The 22,961-nt window shown below is 47.3% G+C and overlaps 2 long non-coding RNA genes across 3 annotated transcripts; both read left to right on the forward strand.

The window, feature by feature from the left end:
• The first annotated feature begins 759 nt into the window (after positions 1–759).
• LOC129060144 (uncharacterized) lies at positions 760–9,917 on the forward strand. Of its 2 annotated transcripts, none has more exons than XR_008526591.2 (4): positions 760–897; positions 4,293–4,416; positions 4,942–5,023; positions 9,647–9,917. It is a non-coding gene; the product is annotated as an uncharacterized LOC129060144 (long non-coding RNA). The 2 variants fall into 2 exon arrangements; XR_008526590.2 differs by having other exon boundaries at positions 3,688–4,416; positions 9,647–9,903.
• Positions 9,918–14,240: 4,323 nt separating this feature from the next.
• LOC134761624 (uncharacterized) lies at positions 14,241–19,856 on the forward strand. The gene is made up of 3 exons (XR_010140538.1): positions 14,241–14,380; positions 18,174–18,220; positions 19,456–19,856. It is a non-coding gene; the product is annotated as an uncharacterized LOC134761624 (long non-coding RNA).
• Positions 19,857–22,961: the final 3,105 nt, after the last annotated feature.

Raw genomic sequence — 22,961 nt, forward strand, 5'->3', positions numbered from 1 at the left:
GAGTAGCTGGCACTACAGGCATGCACCACCATGCCCGGCTAATTTTTGCATTTTTTGTAGAGATGGGGTTTTACCACACTGGCCAGGCTGGTCTCGAACTTCTGTCCTCAAGTGATCCTCCTGCCTTGCCCTCTTAAAGTGCTGGGATTACAGGTGCTAGCCACTGCGCCCAGCCTCAGTTGGCTCTTTCTAACTAGTAGAAAGAGTCTTGGTTTGGGAGACTTCTCCTCAATCAGGAAGATTTCGAGGAGATTTCTCGGATGGAGAATAGAAGGACAGTTTGGAAGGGATACTCTTGGAGTTCTTGGTTAGGGATCTGATTTGGAAGACCCTGTGTTCATCTTGCTTTATGTGTGTTTGTATATGTGGAGGGGATCTCAGAGGGAATTGCTGATGGACGTTCAGCAGGCCTAACTCAGAGAACCCTCCTTATTTGTCTGGTCACATTTGGTGAGCCCTGCAAAACGCTCAGCAGGCCTGTCTCGGGGTGACTATGTGCTCTTTGCCTTGCCCAGAGACCCCATTGTGAATTACCCTTTGGAGGTCATCCCACCCCACCTGGGGTAGATCAAAGACAACAGAGACCAACAGGAGAAAGTTTGGACTTTGCCAGGCTGATAGTGGTTGCTGAATGAGGTGATTCATGTCTGTTTTGTTATGTGTATTTCGCTGGGATGGAAAATGTTAATTGCGTTCCCCAGGCAGCCTGTTGGGCAGCATCTTGCAAATTAAGAATCTTGTCTGTGGTTCCATAACACAGAAAGGGGTGATTTTCTCTTGTAAAGTGGTTTGAACCCCACAGCCATGGCACTAGCGAGCAGGCTCATCAGAGCTGCTGCATTCTTCTGGAAGCTGCAGAGAAAGGGAGCCCGGAAACCTGGTATGCCAGCAAAAAGGGTAAGAAATTCTTACCAGCCAAGTTTCTGGTCTCCCTCTCTCTTTCTCTGTCTGTGTAAACAGTAATCATCACTATTTGTCTCTCTGCAAGGGTTTGATTAATAGACAGGGGATTTGTGAGACTACTCTTAGGTTATAGCAAATCTGGTGTACTTTGTCCTGAGAATTTGTCTTTCTGTGTTCTGTAATGGACAGAGGGATATCACAGGCTAGAACGTGGGTTTAGGACCCCATAACCTGCATTACAAGCCAGCCCAGCAGACTGGTCAGTTACAAATTTTGCTGTGGGTTCCTGAAACCAATACCAGATGAAATATCTCTGTCTTGTTTTGTGTCCTTAAGAGCTTAACCTTGTGACCTTGTGCAGACACTTTCTCTTGGATTCTGCCATCTAGAGGACAGGAATTTTAGAGTTCATGTCATAGCCCTAAAAATTTTCTTGACCAGTTAAAAGCCTTGGCAAGCTTGAAATTGGCTTCTCTAGGATCCTTCTGGGAAAAGCAATAAAAACTGCTCAATGCCATAACTCAGCAGTTAAGGCTTTGCCTTTTGATGATGGTTTCTGGAATTATTCCTTTCTGATTTGTTATTTGTGTAACTTTGCCATTTATTGAGTTGTTTCCCCCCCCACCCCCTGCCGGGAGTTTCTGATTTCTTCTCTTGAATTTTCCTTTCTTTGAACTACCTTGGGAAGATTCTAAATCTTGTAAAAAAGAAACCGCTTACCATGTCTTTGAAGCACCTGGGAGGTCACCTTTGGTAAAGTTCAAAAGCCAGAAATATTGGCCACCTGGCTAAAGTTGGGTAACAAGAAATTTAAAAGGACTTTTTTTTTTAAGAGCGCTCTGGTTAAAAGTCAGCTTGATTAAAAGTGGATAAACAAGCTATAGGTATATTTAAATGGCATTTATGTTGTTCCCTTCTTGGATCTTGTTTTTCTGGAAAAAAGCTTTTTTTCTTCTCAGTCGACTGAATTATTTGTCTCAATTTTTTTGTCTTGCTACAAAAATGCACACATGAGAGGTCCTGAGATAACTTCTGGTAGCCTGGTACTCCTTGAAAAAAACAGGAGGCACCACAGACCCTGTTTTGGAAAAAAGCTCTGTTTTCCTCATGAAACCCTAGGAGCTAAAAGCGGACAGATCCCTCTCAAAATCAAAAGCTCTGTTCTGTTTTGCTCTGTGTTATCTGACAGTTTTGAGTTCTGGGGGTTTTAAGAAATTACTTCACATTACGAGAGAGCTTTGGTGTGTAATAACTAGGTAGGAAATACTTTAGGGGATGGCTAACAGTAGTTATGGAGGGATACTTGACTCTGCACACTTGGATCAGAGAAACAAATCCTTGTGGACACCTGGAAGACATGGAAACACCCCCACCCTCAGCTGAGAGATGAGGCTCCCGTGGGGGATGGGCTGATTGGCTTTGGGTGGCCTTGCCTTGATGAAATGCACGGTGGAAGCATTGCACTGTCTCTTCTCCTGTAGGATTTTCCTCCTTTTGAGGATTCAGGATCCAGTATAAAATGGCACCCTTAACTCTGGAGATCTGTCTTTGCCTTCAACTGTTCCTGCTTATTTGGCCCTAGAAATGCATGCTTTCCTGACTGTGTTCCTTCAAGGGCTCCACCCTGAAGTCAGTAATCCAATTAAGAAAACTGGCAAATGAAAAATGTTACAAGTGCTAAATCTTCTGTCTTTCTGTCTGCGTATTTATATGTGTTGTGTGTGTGATGTTTATGTATAAAAGAGTACTGATTATTGGCTTAGAAAAATAAGCATGTAAACGAAATATTTTGACAGAAAAAACTTTAATGCCTTTTTGTTCAAATGGCTTTAGTAATCTTTTGGAAATAAAGACAGTTTTAAAGATTACTGGTAAAATAACATGTCTTGAAAATGTAGGCATTTGGTCTAAATTAAGGTCAGATATCAGATTTGCTAAATGCTTTAAGGTCAAACTGTTTCCTTTGGAAACATTGTTCAGTTTACCTACTTTGGAGGATTAGATGACAGAGGAGGCCTGGGGACCTGTGGAGAGCCATGCCCCTAGCTATACTGAAAAGAGTCAGACTTTATCTTCACTTCTGTCTGATGTCCTAGGCTCCACCCAGTACATAATTAAAATCACTTACTCATCAGGGTTTTCACTAAAAATAAAAGCTGCTAAGAATTAACAATGTAACATGAAATTGAGACCACTGAAGAAACAGTTATATATACATGGTGTGTAGGGAATGTGTTTTTGGTAAAAGATTATAAGAAGGTATGGGAATATGGCTTCTGTTAAAGGGAATGTAATTTTGTCTAGTTCAGAGGGTTTTAAAGAGTGTTAACCTAAAAGAGAGTAATGGGATAAAACTGAAGGCTTACTCAAAGTGAAAAGGGTTTGCAAAGGGTTGATCTTTAAAAAAAAAAAAAAAAAAATCTGTGGGTATAAACAAGTTGGCTAAGATTTGAAAGAAATTATTTAGCTTTTCTCCATAGGTTAAAACATTAAAACCATACTGATACAGGGCCAGAGTCTGGGCCCATGTGTCTGAATAACAGGGTTTGCTTAGAAAATTGATCTGCTGTTTGATGGAAAATTGCAAAGGGTTCTAAAAAGTTCATGAAAATCTTACCTTATGGTCAAACTAATTAAAACTGGACAAATATATAAAATTTTATTGAAAAACTAGCTTTAGCATGAAAGATGCACTAATGCAAACATGAAATTTGGTTTTCTCTTTTGAAGACAATTTTTATGTAATATTAAAGGATAATGAAAGGGTTTTGTTTCCTCTTTTAGGTAAGTGGCAGGGAAAAAGGCGAGGACAGAGAAAAGACAGACTCAGTTGGCCTCATGCAATCTTCACTGGGTCTTGTTGGAAAGCTAAGTCTCCTCTATTAAAGATTTTTCCTTTTAAAAATTTTTGGAGTTATCATTTTGGCCAAATGAATGACTTATGGTGACCTAGGATGCTATTTTGTGATATCCAGTGTTTTAAACCTTTGATATTTGACAGACTTTCCAAAACCAAATTATAAATTATGTCTCTTTTTAACCTTTTAGATATTAGGTTCTTTAAAGTCCAAAAATGACATTTGGCTTATATGGTATAAAAATCATACAGAAAGCATTGTCAAATATGAAATGGTGTTTGGCTTTCTTTGGGCTATATTTGTGTAAATATGTTATTGACATATATTTCAAAATTATGTAAAACTCCTATAATTCTAATATGACTTAGTATATGTTATCAGTAATAATTATAATTATTATGTTAAATGACTGTGTGCCACAGAGGTAACAAATTTCCTTGCCAATTGTGTCTTTAACTGTGGCTGCCCTAAAATGTTTTTGTCATCCACAGACAATTGTTGTCTCATTTTGGTTCTCTTTTGTTTTTGGAGATGCAGTTTTGCTCTTGTCGCCTAGGCTGGAGTGCAATGACATGATCTCAGCTGACTGCAACCTCTGCCTCCCCGGGTTCAAGCCATTCTCCTGCCTCAGCCTCCTGAGCAGCTGGGATTACAGGTGTGTGCCACCACGTTCGGCTAATTTTTGTATTATTAGTAGAGACGGGGTTTCACCATGTTGGCTAGGCTGGTCTCGAACTCCTCACCTCAGGTGATCCACTCACCTCCATCCCCCAAAGTGCTGGGATTACAGGTGTGAGCCACTGTGCCCTGCCATTCCTCTTTAAAAGTTGGTTTTATAATCAGCTATAAAATTTAACAGGTGCTCTTCAATGAAGATTTCTGATTAATAACCTGGAGATTGTGACATTAGAATAGAGAAAAAAACTTTCAAATAGAAGAGTGAATGGTGTTTGGTTTTCTTTGGACTGTATTTGTATAGATATGTTATTAGTATGTGTTCCAAAATTATGGGAAACTTCTATAATTCTGATATAATTTAGTGTATGTTATTAATAATTATAATTTTTATACAAAATTGTTGTATGCCACAGAAGTAAACAAAATTCCTAGTCAATTGTAGCTTAGTAGTGGCTATCTTAAGACTTCTATCGTACACAGACATTTTGTCTTGCTTTGGCAGTTTATAATCAGATATAAGTCTCTTGGGGAATCTGACCTCATACCTCATCTACACAGTTCCTGTACGAGGTTCCTGACCTGTGGTAAGTAATGAATGTCACTTAGATAACCCCAAGTTATCTCTGGACCTCAAGGAGGAGAATTTACCCAACTCATAGGTATTTGAGTACAAACTGATGGCTGGGCTCGGCTTTTAAAAAGTCGTATCTGGGATTCCTCATGGAACAGAATTCCATCAAAGCCCATTAAAAACAGCCTAAGTGAAAAATAATTATTCTTGCTGCAAATGATCAGGCCAAGTACAAGAAGACTAAAGTTTATTTTGTAAACAAATAAATTCTATCATGATTTGTTTTTAATAAAAATGGGGACTGAAGAGAGAAAAATTATATTTCAAAAGAAAGCTATAGTACACCTGTTGTTAGCTGTTATTGAGTTTTTTCTGCAGTTTGGATTAAATCCTAAATTCTTTGTGGGTTAGAAGTCCCCAAACTCATGCTTTCTAATCATTGCTTTTAAAATTGGGAATTGTACTCTTCATCCTAGGACTCGTTATTTACCTTATGGTACACTGTTCAGTTAAATACTGTACTGAAACTATAGATGAGGTACTAATGCTTTTGCCCTGCAAGCCTTGGAAGCCCAGCCAGACCTGCAGGAGTCGCCCAGACAGCAGCAAATTGGTTCACTCCTCTCACCTTGGGGTTCACTCCCATTCCCACTACGCCCTCTGTCGGCAGAAAGACGCCAGAGCGATCCGCGGTCTTTTCCCATCTTCATAGACTAACCAACCTCAAGATTAAGGTGTTATAAAACACTAAGGGAGGGATTGAAACTACCTTTGCAAAATTATGACTGAGACAGTGAAAGAAATCTAATTTAATCGACTCCATCTTGCTTCTAATCTACAAGCTGTCCTTGTCCATTCTTGGACCTAGGCTGAATTAACTTTGGGAGGAACTTAGTTTATGGTTTAAATCAAAGACGATAACAGCCCTTTCCCAAAGCAGACCTCCTTCTTGCCTGAGGACTAAATTGCCTTTGTAGGGCTAACAATAACCAGATAAGAAATCATGGTTGAGGAGTCATGTAGCTGGAGGGTACAAGATTCTGACCCTCCCTAAACTGCTCCCAAGATTAGTGCTTGAGCTATTTTGCAGACCCTGCACTTGATGGATCAGCTGACACCACCCAGAAGGATAAACTGTCTCATCTGACTTGTGGCCTCCACCCAGGATCTGACTCAGTGAAAGAAGACAGCTTTGACTCCCTGTGATTTCATTTCTGACCAATCAGTGCTCCCAGCTCACTGGCTTCTCCCGCACCCACCAAGTTTTCCTTAAAAATTCTGCTCACCAAATGCTCAGGAACATTGATTTGGGTAATAATACAATTCTGGTTGCTTGCAAAATTAAAAAAAAAAATCTAAACAGTACAGCATGTTCTTTATATATTATCTGAAAGATAATTTTCAGAAAAAGGTAATACAATGACTTGCACCAAGATATTAAAATGCACAAGTGTTATTAAGATTTTATTTTACACGTATGATAGAAGGGAACTAGGCAGATGTTAGAAATAGTTTAAAGGAAAAGTGAAAACAATACAAATTTATAGGGAGTAAAGGAATTTTGAAATGAATTGCAAATGGAAAGAAAACTGTTTTTTATTTATTTATTTTTAAATTTTTTACAGGAGAAAGAAGCTAGTAAAAATCACTACTAGACAGGGCAGAAGATAGATAGATAGATAGACAGATAGATAGATAGATAGATCTATGTCTATATATCTCCATCAGTTACCTGCACTTTGCAAAGAATTGTAAAATAGTTCAAAGACAATGAACAGCCCAGAAGTATGTGTTATAGTTTCCCATTGAAACACATTTTTTAAACATATCTAATAGGTATGTCTTAACTAGCGATTTCACACCACTCTTCAGTGAAAGGACTTTTATTGATCATCTGCCTGTGTGTTGCAGGTTGCTGTCTACCTTTTCCAAATTTGAAGCAAAGATTTTCATTAAAAGATTTTCACTAGAATTAATTAAAAATCAAAGCTCAAATCAAAACAGAACACACAGCAAGCTGTGCTAATGACATGGATGACAACTTTTCCTGGGGATTGCAACTCTTAGGGTGACATCCGTGTAGATGATTCTGTAACTCTGTTAAAAATGAAAAACTGCCACCCTGTGGGATCAGGGCCGGGTGAGCCCTGGCTTCCACACAGTGCCACCCTGAGAAGGCGAGGTCTCCCCAGCGTCTGTCTGCAGTGCAGCCAGGGCAGAGGAATGAAGTGTCATAGGAGGAAGCAGATGGCTGCATTTGCAGATAATCAATCTAGAGACCCTTGCAGCCCTGAGTTTCAGGGGAACTTGTCTAAGTAGCATCCTGTCTCTGGAAGGCATCTAATGAACTAAGTTACTGGTGTCCTTGCTTGTCACATAGCCCTGGAACACTGTCTGGATTTTATAATCATTTTCTTGAGATTGACAAAGTCTAAATTCTTGCTGATCATTGACAAGTCTAAATTCTAAAGAATGCTACCCATGGATGGAACTTTTTGCTGAAACTTGAGAAAGGGAGGAGAAATAACAGCAGTGGTGCCCCCTGAAGTTTTCCCAAACATGGAGGAGTCCTGGTATAAAACATGCCTTGGACCCACAGCAGAAGGAGGAGCACAGCACAGCTGGGATCAGGAGGACTCTGAAGTCTCCTGGGACGTGACAGGAGCAGGCTCAGCCACTGTGCACAGCATGTGTACTTGAGCAGGTCACCTAAACTGCTTGGGTCTCACATCCCTGCCATTCATGGTGTTGGGGCTTGCCCTGACTTTGTACCAAGATCAGAGAGGGGCTTATAGCAGGGAGAACCCAGGCAGCGGGAGCAGGCACTTCCAAGCCTGCAAGGGTAGGCGTGGCCTTCCTGGCCCCCAAGAGTGCAGGGATGCCAGAGGCTGCAGCGGCAGATTTGGGCGACTGCAGGTGTGCAGGGTGGGGGCTCCTGCCTGCAGCCCCAGTTCGGGCGGCTTCCGCGAGTGCAGCAGCACCTAGGAGCATGCAGGGCTCCTGCCTGCCCCCACCCACCCAAGAGCAAAGGGAGGCTCAGATCTACAGCTGCCCTGCAGCCCTGTCCAGGAGGGTGGGGCTTCTACCTGCCTGGATTAGGAGGTCAGGTCAGCAGCCCCAATTTGGGCGGCACCCAGGAGTGCCACGGCACCCAGCAGCGCAGGGCTCCTGCCTACTCTCAGCCCTCCGAGAACACACAGAGGCTCGTGTCTACGCCCCAACTTGGGCGGTTGCAGCCGCGCGGGAGAGATTGGCGGTGCTGCTGCCTGCTCCTGGCTCCCACCCACTCCGTGGAGCACACAGCCCCAACTGTGACCCCTTGCAGCCTGAGGCAGGGGCTCCTGATCCTTGCTGGGCCCAGGCCAGCGTCAAGGGCAGAGGCAACATTGCCACGAGCTCCCCCTGTTGTCCCGGTACTCACGGGTGGCCCGGGGCAGAGTGGATCGTGGGCCCCAGGCCCCACCGTCAGGAATGGCAGGCTTAGTGGTCACCCCGACGCCAGGCAGACTCCAGGGATACGGTCTGGGCAGCCCCCACGCAAAGCCTCCTCCTGCAACCCAGGAACCAGGCACCCTCCGTGGGGTGGGCACAGTGGGTGCCCAGCTGGCCAGGTCCCCTAAGCAGGTGTCACTATCACTTCCTGCCCCGGATCCCCGAAGTGTGGCCCAGCTCCTCATCAGGCCCCTTTCTACCCGAGGAGCCACTCCCCCACTGCGCCGCTGACCCGCCAGTGGGTGAACTGGACCCGGCCTAGCTCCATCCCAGCGGCCTCCAGGGCAGCAGGTGGAGGGAGGGGGCTGTCCACCTCCTCCTTATGCACGCCCCCCAGCAGCCTGCGTGAGGGCAGGGGCCAGGCCACACCAGATGGCCCGCTGCTGCCACCACAGGCACTAACAGGAATCAGCCTTCTGCATCCAGGCCTTGTGTTAATGTGTGAATGATAGAGCAAAAGACCCCAGTGAGTGAGGCAGGAATTTGGACATTAGATGGAGGAGAAACAGGATGAAGCTTCTGGAAGGAATAACCGTCCCAGCTGTATCACCACACACACCTAGAACCCTTTAGGCAGGAGGAGGGAGGACGGACCCACCGTGGAATATGTAGGATTTTTCCATTAGCCTGAATGTACAACCAGATGGAAGGAGGGTCAAGAACATAAGTCTGTGCCTTGAGAACTAAACTCTGACCTTTTTCTTCTCCTGCCCAAATTCCTACCTAAGGGGCCTGGGGAGTCTGCCCTACAAACCACAAAGTCTCATTGGAGGGGTCTTACTAACCCTGTGTAACTCGGCTCTTTCCAACCTTACTCTGGCATAACTTCACATGACAGATAAGGAAGAAAATCCAAATATTTTAACCCTAAATATGTTTCTTTGTCATATCTTGAAATGTCCCTGCAAAGCTGTCTCTTGTAGGGAAAGTCTGTATTCTGTAGAAAATCCTGTTCCCTTTCCAGGCCTTTTTCCTGATCCAGGAAATACTCCACTAAGTTTCTGGCACCTTTTAAGTCTGATAAGAAACATTTACCATCCATTCTCTGTAAGCCTTCTACCTGGAGGTTGCATCAGCCTAGTAAGGACCTTGGTCTCCACAACCCCTTATCCTAACCCAGATATTTCCTTCCTATTGGTTCCAGGTCTTTAGATGAACTTTTCAACCAACTGCCAATCAGAAAATCTGTGAATCCACCTGTGATCTGGAAGCCCTTGCTTCCTGGTGTCCCACCTTTCCAGTCTGAACTGATGTACAGCTTAAATGTATTGATTGATGCCTTATGCCCCATAGAATGTATAAAACCTAGCTGTGCCCTGACCACCTGGGCCACACGTTCTCCGGGTCTCCTGAGGACTGTGTCATGGACCACGATCACTCACGTTTGGCTAGGAATAAATCTCTCCAATGTTTTACAGAGTTTGTTCTTTTTGTTGACAATCTTTTAAAATGTCTAATCAGGAGAAAATCCCACTCATACAGAGCACCCAAAAGTGTGCTGGCTGCCCACTGACTATTCCAGTCGACAGAGCCAGGTACAGGGGTCAGAGCCACAGCAGCTCCCGTAGGCCGATAAGGAGGCATGGCTGGGGAGGAGGCTCCGTCTCTCCACACCCGATGGGGGCAGCTCTGCTCTTGAGCTCAGGGTGGGCTTCACCAGGAGTTAGGAGTCAGGGGCCTGAGTCCTGCTTCCTCATTGCTCTGGTGCCTGAAAAGATGAGCAGTCTCGGTGAGACGGGGCCTGACCCGGCGTGCACAAGCCCGGAAAGGAAAGGAGTGAAAGGACCCGCTTCCCCCAGGACCAGAGCAAAAAGCAGAAAGAGAATAAGTGATTGATGTCACCTGGGTTAGAAGGAGGCAGTAGAGAGGAGCAGGTTGGTGTTAGGGGCTCGCCTGGGCAGTCACAAAGGGCCCCACAGGCAGATGAGCCTGTAAACCAAAAATACATTTCTAAGGCCCCCCAGCTGATACAGAGTGGGTGGGCTGCTGACTAAACTCCACCCTCAAGCCTAGAACCTTGGCCTTAAGTGAAAACAGCTGACCCGTTTGCCTTTTTGGCCCTCCCTGTTTCCTATCCTGTGCCCATACAAAGACTTCAGCTGGCAGAGCAAAGAAGCTGCTGAGGCAAGCAGTCAGCGATGCGAGCTGCTGAGCGGTGGGGATGCAAGTGGCTGAGTGTCAGAGACTCCAGATAGACAGCGCTGACTTCAGATGGTGTCGTTTTCCACGGGGAGCCCGGCCGGGGGTGACTGTGCTTCCGGCCAAGATCACCTTCTTTCCACACCACCCCCTTTCCAGTTCTGCCTTTGTCATCATTCAAACAGTCTGTGTGACCTGATTCTTCCTGGACACTGAACAAGAACTTGGGCGTCAAAAAGGGCAGGTTCAGAAGGCTGTGACCTTGACCCTTTGCTGGGCCGTTAGCTGTCCACGGACCACACGCTGTGTGAAATGAGCCACTACAGTTCCTTCCCCGCAAAGGGGGTCGAGGTCAAAGGAAAAATCCCGTCTCACAACCATCTGAATGCATTTCCTCCATGGCCAGGACACTCTTAAAATTTAACCTGAAAGACTGCTTCAGGCCATGACAGAAAGTGGGGTAAGAGAGGCGTCATATACCTCTCCAGCATCAACATCAACACAGACCCCCACCTCCATGCGGCCTCTGGGCAGGTGTCCTTTGTTCTGACTTCTCAGCTCTCTACCAGGGCCAGCTGCAGGATTCAGGGGCCCAGGGCAAAACACAAATGCAGGGCTGCCCACACATTCCTCTGTCATACATCGGGCCCCTCCTGCTGCCTTGTCCTGGTCCCAGTGGGCCACCAGGTAAAAGCGTCAGCTTTAAAAATGTTCAATTGATGCAAATTCACATTTAAAGTTTGTTTACTCTGTCCCGGCACAAAAGGATTGTTTCCAAAGTTACACTGATTAGACAGAAGTGGACCTTTGCCCCGGCTGAGGCCCTCCCATGGGTACCCACCCCCTGAATGGCTGATGCAAGAGGGCAACAGTGTTGACTGAATCTAGGCAGTTTCAGGCCACAGCCAACTGGGGAGGCAGCAATGAGTGCTGAACAGTTGGGGTCCTCTATGCCGCGCCATGAAAGCCTGAACTAACCAGACAAGTTTATCCAGAGCTGGACATGACCCTTTGGGGGCCATGCGGCATGGTGGTTACCATTGGCCTAGCGGTCAGGCCCAGTTTCAGCCTGTGGCTTCCCTGGCTACCGGCTGTGGGACCTGGGACCAGACACTGAGGCTGATCAAGGTTTTCACCTCAAACACGCTTATGGTTGTGTGTACCAAGAAGGTGGCGTAAACCAGACAGCAAGTGCCTGGTGCACAGTGAGCGATTAATAACAGAGGGTGTGTGTGTGTGTGTGATGCATATATGTACACATACACTTATTTTAATTTAGGAAAAAGTGCTTTCTTTCTCTCTCTCTCTCCTCTCTCTCTCTCTCTCTGTCTTTCTCTCTCTCTCTCTCTCTCTCGCTATCTCTTCTCTCTCACATTCTCTTCTTTCTTTCACAGGGTCTCCCTGTGTCAGACAGGCTGGAATGCAGTGGTGTAATCATGGCTCACTGCAGCCTCAGCCTCCCGGGCTCAAGAGATCCTCCGACCTCAGCCTCCCAAGTAGCTTGGACTACAGGCGTGCAACACTATACCAGGCTTTATTATTATTATTACTATTTTGTAGAAATAGGTCCTCACTATGCTGCCTAGGCCAGTCTCCAACTCCTGAGCTAGAGTGAGCCTCACTCGTTGGCCTCCCAAAGTGCTGGATTGACAGGCATGAACCACTGTGCCCAGCCCCCACACACATTTTTTAGTCATCACTGATGGGGTTTGGTCCTGGGTGTGTTGCTGAGCCTGATGAGAACTTCCTCAACAGGTTCCTGATGCGAAACCCCGCGTTTCTCCCTTGAAAGGGGGCAACAAGCTTCTGGGTTGCTCTAAGCTGTGAGACAGACCTCTGCGTTTCTTCCCTTCTGCTATCACCTTGTTGAAGAGGGCCCTGCTCTGAGGGCTGCCAGAGGCACCTGGGCCTGTGGAGATACGTGCTCCCGGCACGTCTCAGAAGCAAAGGCTGTGCACAGCCCCTCAGGTCACCTGTGCGGCCTCTGTCCCTGGTGCTTCCGGGAGTCCTCCCGTGCTTCCGGGAGCCGGTGCCATAGCTTGTCTCTGACCGAACGCCCACTGGCAGAGGTGTAGAATGAGGAGCTCTTAGAGTGTGACTGCAGTCCAGGTCCAGCCAGGGAGAGACTTCATCCTCCTTATGACTGTGGGACTCAAGTACGTCTGTCATTAGGTGGAGGTTTTATCGACAGGCTCAGCCGCCCTGGTGTTCTGACTCTTGTTCCACTCATTGCACGAAATGGAGCTGGAGGAATATTGCTACAAAAGAATGATCGTGGCAGGAGGTGGGGTAGAGCAATGTCAGGTCACGGCACGTCTTGCACTGAAATATTAGGGCAGTTGTAATGATCTTTATCTCACAGAAAGGAACAGAGTGATGAAGGAGGCTCAGAGAAAGGCAGCTGAGAAGAGCAACAAGGTAGAGAGGCTGACTTAAAGCAGAGAAATAAAAATTCATCCAGCACCTCCCAAGGTCGGACATCGGTCAAGAAACACCCAGATAGTTCAGGTCATTTAACTTTGCTCAAATTCCTCAAGGCAGGTATCACGACTCCTCCTGCCTTAGAGGTGAGAATGCCAAGACTCCAAGGGCTGAGTAAGGAGCCCTGGTTTGTCTGAGTGCAGGTAACACAACAGGTGCTAAAGCCCAATCTTCAGGGGCTTAATCCAACAGAAGTTAACTTTCGCTTAGAAAAAGTTCAGCACCAGAGTTCCTGGTGGATAAGCGACTTCCTACAAGGTCATTCCCAGGCCGTCTCTGTGTCTCCCCATCCTGTCCACCTCTGAGGGCTTCAAGTCCTCGGAAGGTTCTAGATCCACTCTGCATGGAGCGCAGGGCCCCACTGCTTGTTTCCATTGCTGAGCCCAACAGGAGAGGCTGGGATTAGAGCTCGCCTTGCACCCAGGATGGAAAGGAAGTGCGTTTGGTGAAGACACAGCGCCCAGGCCACCTACCCAAAGCCACACAGCTCCAGCAGCCGCCTACAGTCCAACGCGGGCCAAGCAGCAAAGTCCAACCTCATGCTTTCTCTGACTTGAGTTTTCTGAACCTCAGAGTCCTCTCCTGTAGAATGGAGAACACGTCTCCTTCACAGGATTGCCAGGAGAATGAGCAGAGAAAATGCCTGTGGAGGAGACTTCTGGACGCTTAGTTATGGACAAGGCACCAGGAGAAAGAGGGGTGCTGGAGTCTCTCCTTAGCTCTCGGAGATCATCACGAAGAGGGTGCCTCCTGCTTCCGGCCCATAGCAGAGTGTGTCCGAGAGGCCGCCTCTCACCTCCCTCCCCGGCCTCGCACACGCAGTCGGGACTGGACTTCTGATGACAATTCAGTGACGCACAATTGAAAACCAGCAGAACAGGAGACGGGAGCAAACTAAGCTACCGTTTCACTAACTTCACAGAGGAGCCTAACACAGAAAAATGTCTACATTGTTTGCCTTAAAGTGAACAATAAGGAATAGCTATCGTATCTTCAAAGCAGCTTTCCAAGATCAAATCCGTTGCATCCGGAATGCGTTTCTTTGACCTTGGAACCTCCAGGAGTGGCCAGGCTCCCCCACAGACCACACGCAGCATTGCCTAGAAGCCGGCAGCTCTCCCGTAGGACGCTGGGAAGCAGCCAGCTGTTCATGTGGGAGTGTCAGCGTGCGTTCCTTTGTCAACGTCCTGCAAGAAAGAAAAGGCAAGAACGTCAGCGATGGCTCCACTGACTGATTAAGGCAAAGAAAGTCGCCACTGTGGGTGATCACCCTGGCTACGCTGGACAGAAACAGGGCATTTGCCCAAGTCCCCAGCAGCTGTCTTTGTTTCCCACTTCGATTTGCTAATGCGCAATGGGGCTGGAGCTCACTCTGCTCCTTCAGGAAGTGGCTTGGAGACCAGGTCAGACTTCAGTGTCTCCAGGAGCCTGTGAACCCGGCGTGAGGCTCTTCAGAGTCAGGGAGGGTGGCACACGATCTTCAGACACGGAACTGAGGCTGTCGGTGGTGGGAGTAAGTGAAAAATCCCACAGGCCCTGCACTGTGTCCATACATGTTATTAATCTTAGCAATGTGGCCCAGAGAACACAAGCTCTTCCAGCCTCTGCCCAGGGGCAGCCCAGGAAGCCGTCAGGGATGAGTGATTCCCTTCCCTTCCCAAGAACCTGAGACGGGCACAGTTACCTCCATGGCTGATAACCACTGTTCTAATCCCATGCTTGACTTAAAATCATCGTATTTTAGACTTAAGAAGTGTGGACCCAGCTGATTAATCAGCCTTTCCCAGGAGCCATCTGCGGGACAGGATCAGAGGAACCCCGGAAATATTCTGCCCACTGGGAAGGTTTCATTTCACTGCTTTCAGGGATGTCCTAGAGAGGGGCTGTAGTGCTGCAGCTGTCTACTTTCGGGTGGTGCCTGCATATCATGCAGAACCATCTGTGAACCAGGCTCTAGCCTTCTCTTCCTCTGTCAGCTGATCACAGGGACCTCCCCATGAGGCCAACAGTGCAGGCGGGGGGAGAAGGCGATGGCAGGAGTGGAGACCAGCAGCATTTGAGCCACTTCCTTGTGTAACTGACTTGTGCCTTCAGGACCTGCTTGAGCCCGATCACGTATATACCACTTCCATTTGATGCTGGAACACTGCTGTGCACGACCCACTTTATGGCTAGATGGGTCAGAAAGCACCCAGTTCATAATGGGCAGTTCAGGCTGCATAGTGACTTGCTGACCCGTAGTCCAATGTTCAGTTTCCACCAAAGCCCAGTACCAGGCCAAGAGCTGTCTCTCAAAAGGAGAGTAGTTATCTGCAGAAGAGGGCAGGGCCCTGCTCCCAAATCCTAGAGACCGCCACTGTGATTCACCTATGGGAGCCTGCCAAAGGCTCTAAACAGCATCCTTATCTGCTGCTGACACATCAAGCACCATTGGATCTGCTGGGTCATTTGGCCCAAGAGGCAGAGCACCTTGCACAGCAGTCTGGACCTGTTGCAGAGCCTTCTCCTGTTCTCCATCACATTCAAAACTGGCAGCCTTTTGAGTCACTCGATAAATGGCCCAGAGTGACAAACCCAAATGAGAAGGGTGTTGCCTCCAAAATCCACACCTTCTTAAAATGAGTTGTCCATTTGTAACCCACTAAATTCTGTAGGGAATTGTCCCCATAAACTTTTTATAAAGCATTAATGATGTCACCATTATTCCACCCAAGCTTCACCATAAATTTAATGTTTTTCTTGCTTTCATTTTAGCAGAGTTCATGTTGCTCTGATAGAGGGTTTTTCAAACTGATGTCTTATCCTTTTTAGTACTTCAAATTAGACCCTGTTCAGACGTGTTATAACAAGTTAGTGTGAATTTATTTTTGTGCAAAAAAGTTGATATCCATGCACTTTTTTTTTTTTTCTTGAGGCAGAGTCTTGCTCTGTCGCCCAGGCTGGAGTGCAGTGGTGCGATCTCGGCTCACTGCAAGCTCCGCCTCCCGGGTTCATGCCATTCTCCTGCCTCAGTCTCCTGAGTAGCTGGGACTACAGGTGCCTGCCACCACGCCTGGCTAATTTTTTTGTATTTTTAGTAGACAGGGGTTTCATCGTGTTAGCCAGGATGGTCTCAATCTCCTGACCTCGTGATCCGCCCGCCTCAGCCTCCCAAAGTGCTGGGATTACAGGCGTGAGCCACCGTGCCCGGCCTTGCATGCACTATTTTTTATAATATGTATTTTCCATGAATTTTTTGAAGTCCCCTTATATGTCTTCCTACAAAAAAATGAAATGTAACTCAGTGCATTTGCCAACCTACCAAGGAAAAACACAGAGGCCTAAAATGTGACCCCCTGCAATGATCTGATCAGGGAATAGTCATATTTAAAAGGTAAATGTGAAAGTCAACTGAGTTGACATTTGAATGAAAGCTTTTCAATATGCTAATTATTTTAATTCCCATATCTCCTGAAATCCAGTGTAAAGGCAGTTTGTGTGGACACCAGAAAAAAATTGTACAACACAGAGGAATGGAGAAAACGCCATCCTGCTTTGTGTGGGGCCGCTGACGGAGGAGGGGTGCTGGTCTGCCTTCTCTGTGAGCTGAGCCTTGGGTACTGCACCATCTGCTTTGTGTGAGGCTGCTGACGGAGAAGGGGTGCTGGTCTGCCTTCTCTGAGAGCTGAGCCTTGGGTACTGCACCATCCTGCTTTGTGTGAGGCTGCTGACGGAGGTGGGAGGTGCTGGTTTGCCCTCCCTGTGAGTTGAGACTTGGGTACCATGCCTGCATAGTACATATGCCTGAAGCTCACTGCTTCCAAAGAAACCTGATTCCAACAGGCTTCTGGGTCTTGTTGCAGTTTTTAAAGTGGTATTTTTGGCCTCCCTTCTGAGGCTGAAAATGTGCCCGGAGAACAGATGGGTCAGATCTTCCTCATTAGCTGGGATGGATTTACATTTAAAGGCATTTTTAAAGTTGTTCATCATTAGCAATATAACAGAAAAGATCTTGACAAGTATTCAGAATTCAGCCTGACAGGCTCATCTGATAAAGGCAGGAAATGAGGGTGGAAGGGAGGGAGGAAGGAAAATACTTGAAGTGTAGCTAAATGTAATCCCTTGTGTAAAGACTAGATAACCCTGTCTTGGAAAACAGTGTCCATGCCATCAGAGACCTGTGCTGATCTCTCAACCAGCAGCAAGCAGAAGGCAGACAAAGGGAGATCTCCGAGCCCAGGGCAGGAAAATAAGATGCTAGAAACAAAAGTAAAATCTAAGGCTCTCAACTGCCTGAATGGAGCCCCATCTGTGCCAAAGGGACCCCACAGAAACCTGAAACACTGAATTCCTGGCCATGATGGGAAGAGGAGTCAGACACACCTTGTTATGCCTCCCCCGCCACTTTTGAAGTTTAGAAACAACTGACCAATATTAACACTAAAATAGAGACCATCAGACTGACAAAACCCACTCTTAGTGGTAATAAGATGCCAGATTCCAACCTGACTGTGGTATAGTGCTCTGAGAGCTGCCCCTTGTGAGACTTCATCTACACGGCAAGAACCTTGGCTTCTACAACCCCCGCTTTTCTTGCTCAAGCATTTCAACTGACTTCTTAAATCTTTAGACAAAGCTTAACTCTTTCAACCAATTGCCAATCAGGGAAAACTTTGAATCCACCTGTGACCTGTAAGCATCCACTGCTTCAAGATATCCCACCTCTTTAGGCTAAACCAACATACACTTCCCATGTATTGACTTATTTCCTGGCTTGTAACTCCTGCCTCTCTAAATGTATAAAACCAAACTGCAACCTGACCACCTTGGGCACACTTTTTCAGGACCTCTTGAGACCGTATCCAGGCCATAGTCATTCATGCTGGCTAAGAATAAACCTTTTAAAATATTTTACAGAGTTTGGCTTTTTCATCAACATGGCAGAAACACCTTTCCGCTTTCTCTAGACACCCAATGTATCAATGTGGCTGTTGGAAGATAAACACTTTAATGAAAATAATGAGGCAGTCATAAGTTCCTCAAACCTGCTGTGTTTTAATGTCTCTTGACAGATGCCCTGGAACTGTTCCTAAAGGATTACAGCATGAAGAAAAATAATGTGGGTAGCCGGGCTTCATCTTAGCAACGTGAGAACCTCATTTTGGCTTTCAGTTTGTCTTTTAATGATCAAATGTGTTGGAACCTTTGGGTGTCTGGTTTTAATGCACATTTCTACCATCCTGCCCTGGGGATGAGGTGGAGCTTGGATGGACAAAAAATTCCTATTCTCCAGCCAGGCGCAGCGGCTCATGCCTGTAATCCCAGCACTTTGGGAGGCCAAGGCGGGTGGATCACCTGAGGTCAGGAGTTTGAGACCAGCCTGGCCAACACGGTGAAACCGGTCCCTACTAAAAATACAACAAAAAGTTAGCTGGGTGTGGTGGCAGGCGCCTGTAATCTCAGCTACTTGGGAGCTGAGGCAAGAGAATTACTTGAACCCAGAAGGTGGAGGTTGCAGTGAGCTGAGACCACACCATTGCACTGGTCAATAAGAATGAAACTGTCTCAAAAAAAAAAAAAAAAAAATCCTATTCTCCATGGGGCCCAAGTCCCTTTTTACCTCCACCTCCTGGATATGCAGCAATTAAGTGATTCACAGAGGTGCAGTGAGGCGAAGGTTCCAAGTAGCCACAGGTTGGAAGAAACAAGTACTGTTGGCATCAACTTTGTTAGCTTGAAGCAGGCCTTCTAGAATCCATAATGCCAGGACAAGCTTTCTAGATGGCAGAACAGGATAGCCTATTTGGTGTGAATGAAAGACATTCAGGTGATACCTTCTACCTCTTCAAGGTAGGTGCTTAGCTGAAATAGTGCAATGAAGAAAGAGCACTGAGCTGGAAGCCAAAAGGCCTGGCTCCAACACTGATAACCATGCGTGCTTTAACAAATCATTTCTCTCTGAAACTCAGACATAAGTCCTGGCTCCAACACTAATAACCACGCACACTTGAACAAATCATTTCTCTCTGAAACTCAGCTTCCCCATCTGTGAAGCAGGGATGGTGCTACTTTTCCAGGTGTGATAGATTAGATTATTGATCCCAATTCTTCCAACCCCTTAGAAAGGGTTGTACATCCACCCTTGCCATGTGACTTGCAGAGTCCTCCCCACAACCTCAGATTCCATATCCCCACCGTTGATATTAGCCACGGCCGTGGGGCTTGCCTTACTAGTGGAATGAGGGCAGAAGTATCCATGTGCCAGCTCTGGGTCCCCGCATGCTTTGCTAACTCTCTTGTGTGCGGGTGGTCCTTCAAGAAAATAAGATGACCCAAGCAGCTGTGCTTCTTCAGCCCCAGAATAACATACATGTGACAGACCAGGATTCAGCCCACAGCCTGGAGCCAAGACACCACCCGACCCAGATGAACCTGCGTGGATCAGCTGAGCCCCTAATGACCTACAGATCCTGAGAGTGAAAAACATGCATGGTCCTATATACACCATGGAGTTTTGGGATGACTTGTTACTTAGCATTATTATGGCAATTGCTGACTAATATACCAGGCTCCTGGAAGATTTGTTGTGAGGTACTCATAAAATGATGAATGTGAAATTGCTTTGTAAACTGCTTTAAAAAAAAAAGGTACTTAGCTAGAGTGAAAGCTCTACAAAGGCAGAAACTGCTTTGCTACTGTAACTAGATAAGTTCCTGGAATAAAATAGTAGCTCAATAAATATAATATTAATTGAATTGGATGGATGGATGGATATATATATCCATGTATTTTTATATGTATATATATATATATTGACCTTGGAACTTCTATCATACACATTTTTCCTTGGGTTTAAACTATTAATTTCTCTTGAGTACAGATACCCCCCGAGAAAGCTAAAATGCTGTATTGTTTATCATAATACTTTTGTTTCATGATAATTAATGCCAGATACCTGGAGTAATTACAGAAATTGTAGAGAACAAGAGATGAGGGGCGGGAGATCTAAGAAATGGATTTTCCAGTTTTGCCCGTGGCTACTTTGTGCAGCACCTCTGACAAAAGCTTTGGGAGTTTTCCAGAAACTAGCATTCTGCCCCCCAAGCACTTATTTCTTCCTTCCCCAGGGTGCTGTGTTTGCATTTCTGCTGCACAACATGGAGGGTAAAGGGATTCCAGAGTAAGTCTCCACTTCCACTCGTCTCTGACTTTGGAGAGGATTAAAAGAGCAGGAGAGGGGCTGCCTGTGTCCTGGGAAATTTTCAGGACAGAAGAAGAGGCTGGCCCTGTGCAGTAGGGCGCAGAGCAGGCACCCGGCCTCCGGGGCCAGCAATGACTCCTGGGCCTGGCAGGAGCCAGGATGTGGCTCCTCGTGAAGGGCTATGCCAGCCGTGTGTACGACTCAGAGCACAGAACCATTGCCCCACCAGGGCTTTTCAGTGGAACCGAGTGTCCCCACACAAGCTTTGTCTCCGGATGCACACGAGGAGATTCTGCAGCACAGTGGAGCCGATTAAGCCATTACAGCTTTCCAGAGGGAAAAGAAAATTTAGGACATGTAGAAACTAAGTACTTGCCCACAGTCAAGTTTCCATTCAAATTATGAAAAGGAAGCGATTGAATGAGAATGAGATGACCTTCCCCTTCCCCCATGAATCTTCCTCCCTCTGTCTTCCTCTGCTCCTGACACAAGCACTGCACCAAGGCGACGGCCCCGGGCGCCCAGGCTGACTCCTGCGCTCAGGCGCTGACCTCACGGCTGGGATGACTCTTGCACTCAGGTGCTGAGCTCATGGCTGGATCTGAAGAAGAACTCTGGTTCTGTGCATGCCCTACATTAAAACGGCCAAGTCTTCAGATTTGGGATTTCCCAAGCCAAAAACATTTTCATAGAATCGTATTTCAATATTTACATTCTCTTTAAAGAAAGCCCAGCTAAAAATAAAAAATAAATAAAAATGTTTAAAACAACCCCAGAGAGAAGTGGGGTCTACTTGAATGCAATGCAAGATGAGGTGGACATCTGGACGCCCCTCCTCCAGGGCTCCGCATGCCACCGGGGCTCAGGGGCTTGGGTGGGGCAGCTCCTCGTGGCATGGGGGAGGGAGGGTGCCCCCAGGTTCTTGGTCAGGGCAGGTGCAGGCCTGTGAGACACCAGGTGAAGGAGGCAGAGCAGGCCACCGTGTGTGGAGTGGCTTATTCTAATTCAAACTCCCCTCTTTTCTTCCTCTTCCTTTTGGGGGAACTCATCCCTCTGAGGCCTCAGACAACCATGTGCCAGGCTATGGGTGGGGGTAGTGCAGGGTGGGCAGGGCGGTGCAGGAGAAGCATTCTGCTCTTTTCTGCAGTAAGGTAAATATCGTGGCTGTTGTCTGTTCTGCCTCCTCCCTGCTGTCTGGCTTCGTTAGTGCAGATCAAGAGCATAGGTCAGTGCCCTGGAGGCTCTAGGGTGTTCAGGATGACCTTAGCAGAGGTTTCTGTGCCACGAAGGGAACCCAACCTTGCTACCTGCTCCAGGCTCAGTGCCCAGCACCCCCAGGGCACACAGAAACCACTGTGGTGTGAATGGTGCTGGAGCAGCAGACACGGGGGCATTGTTGTTGGGAGGTGGCGGCCGCCAGGCTTGGGAAGCTGTTCTGGGGGATGGGGGAGCCCCTGCCGGCTTGCGTGTTTTCTTCCTTAGCACCTGCCCCTGAGAAGCAATACAGGACTTTCCCCAGTGTCACCTCTGCTGAGTCCATGCTGGGGAATGGCTGAGAAACAACTTCATGCCAGAATCCTGTCAATCTAAGTCTCTACAAAATTCTGGGAACCAAGAAATTATAAACTGAAAGCTCTTAATGAGAAGCTCTCTGTGGGCAATGATCTGGGCTCTGCAGGGAGCTCCAGCAGCAGCCAGAGGGAAATAAACGTGGACAAGAACAACCTGAGGCTGCTTGGCTGAAGGCTGGAGCATGGGGACTGCCCTACACCCTCACTCATGGTGCAGGGAACTTCTCACAAAGTCTCAGCTCACCTGCAGCCTTCGAACCAGGAGAGGCTCCATGAAAGAGCAGGTGTGGGGACTGGCTGGAGGGGTCAAGAGAACCGATGCCGTGAACGAATCCAGATGAGCAGCCATCATTGTCCTGAAATGCCCTTGGTCCCTTCAGAAAGGGCGGGCCACTTCTGTGTGGGTTGGGAAGGGTGCCTGGGACCCAGGCCGCCCCGTGGCGAGCCAGCTTCTGCCCAGGAGGTGCTGGCACTGGGCCGCAAGATGGGATGCGGCCTGCTGGTGAGGGGTGGTCCCTGAGCTGCCACCGCAGCCTGGACACGTCTCCACCTGGAGACAAACAGCAGCTTAGGCCTGGGGGGCACCTCTGCACCCAAGAGCTCCGGGTGCACTGTCTCACTGCTGTTTGTCGGTCTCAAGGGCTTTGATTTGTTCTGCCCACACCTGTGAACACAGCTGCCCATGCCAAATATTCCTGCAGGATCATCCTAATAGATCCGCGGGACCTGGTGGCTCCTCTTCCAAAGCCCCAAACTCTTATGTGGATAACCTTTCTTCTCTGTCCCCAGGATGCTTGAAGTCTAGCCTCAACCCTGTCATCATTGTCAATCTCTGTGGCTCCTCCTTCCAGGGAGGCTGGGCAGAACAGCAACAGGAGCAGGTGCTCAGGGACAGCAGTTTCTCAGGGACAACAGGTGCTCAGGAGGCAGCAGGTGCTCAGGGGCAACACAGAAGACAGGAGCAGGTGCTCAGGGACAACAAGTACTCAGGGGACAGAAGGTGCCAGGAGGTAGCAGGTGTTCAGGGGGCAGCAGGTGCTCAGGGAGCAGCAGGTGCTCAAAGGCAATACAGCAGACAGGAGCAGGTC

Source organism: Pongo abelii, chromosome 5 (assembly GCF_028885655.2).
Source record: "Pongo abelii isolate AG06213 chromosome 5, NHGRI_mPonAbe1-v2.0_pri, whole genome shotgun sequence".
NCBI lineage: Eukaryota > Metazoa > Chordata > Mammalia > Primates > Hominidae > Pongo > Pongo abelii.